Below are 1,033 nucleotides of genomic sequence, written 5' to 3'. Positions count from 1 at the left end.
GGAAGCAATCAAAATCAACAAAAGAGCAATGATACGCAAGTGCTATAACAAGACTCAGCTTAACGCAGTACACGTAAGGTTTATTTTTTTAATTATATAATAAATAAAATAAAAAGTCTAAAAGGGACAAGTTTTTTTTTTTTAAGAATAGAATTAGAATAGAGTATGGAAGCCCGTTTCCGCCAATGAATACATTTTTTTAAAAAAGGTTATTGTGACTTTTTCATCTCGCAATTCTGACTTTTTTTCGTATATATATATATATGTGTATATATATATATATATATATATAATATTTAATATAAGTAAATAAATAAGTTATTTTAATATATAATTATAATATCATAATTTTAATTAAAATCTAGTATTTAGATTTGAATCATTTTTAGTTAAATAAATATTCACTCAAATATTACATTTACATAAATATAAAATAATGATACATTTTTGTATGTGCACATAATGAGATACAGAATATCTATATTCTGATTAGATATAAAAAACTGAAAGTAAAACTATAGAAATATGCATGCTTTCTGGATAACAGGGTCTTATCTAGCGAAACGATCGGCCATTTTCTAAAAAAAAAGTATATGCTTTATAAACAAAAATGCGCGCCTTGCACTGCTCTGCGATGCGCGTCCATGACTTCACGTAATACGTAATTACGTTGAAAAGGTCACGCTTGACGTAGGCGGAAGTACCGACTCAGCCAGTGTTTACAAATGTGGAGAAGGAGGACCGTTCGAAAGTTGTTGCGAGTTAAAGTCCAATTTTGGGGGGGGGGAGACTGATATGTTCTCAGAATTGCGAGTTTATATCTCACAATTCTGACTTTATAACTCACAATTGCATGTTATAAAGTCATAATTGCGATATTAACTCGCAATGCTGAGAAAAAAAGTCAGACTTTATTTCTCAGAATTGCGACTTAATATCTCACAATTGCGAGTTTGTATCACGCAATTCTGAAAAAAAAGTCAGAATTGCGAGTTTTTATCACGCAATTGTGACTTTATATCTCGCAATTGTG

General features: G+C 29.9%; 1 protein-coding gene across 1 annotated transcript in view; it reads right to left on the bottom strand.

Annotated features, from left to right (window-relative positions):
- Positions 1–1,033, bottom strand: part of LOC107704778 (stAR-related lipid transfer protein 13-like) — a 97,498-nt gene that overhangs the window by 82,307 nt on the left and 14,158 nt on the right. The gene's annotated exons all lie outside the window — the stretch shown is intronic.

This window comes from Sinocyclocheilus anshuiensis, unplaced genomic scaffold (assembly GCF_001515605.1).
Source record: "Sinocyclocheilus anshuiensis isolate Anshui unplaced genomic scaffold, SAMN03320099.WGS_v1.1 scaffold758, whole genome shotgun sequence".
NCBI classification, from domain to species: domain Eukaryota; kingdom Metazoa; phylum Chordata; class Actinopteri; order Cypriniformes; family Cyprinidae; genus Sinocyclocheilus; species Sinocyclocheilus anshuiensis.
This window is presented reverse-complemented; position numbering and strand designations above follow the sequence as displayed.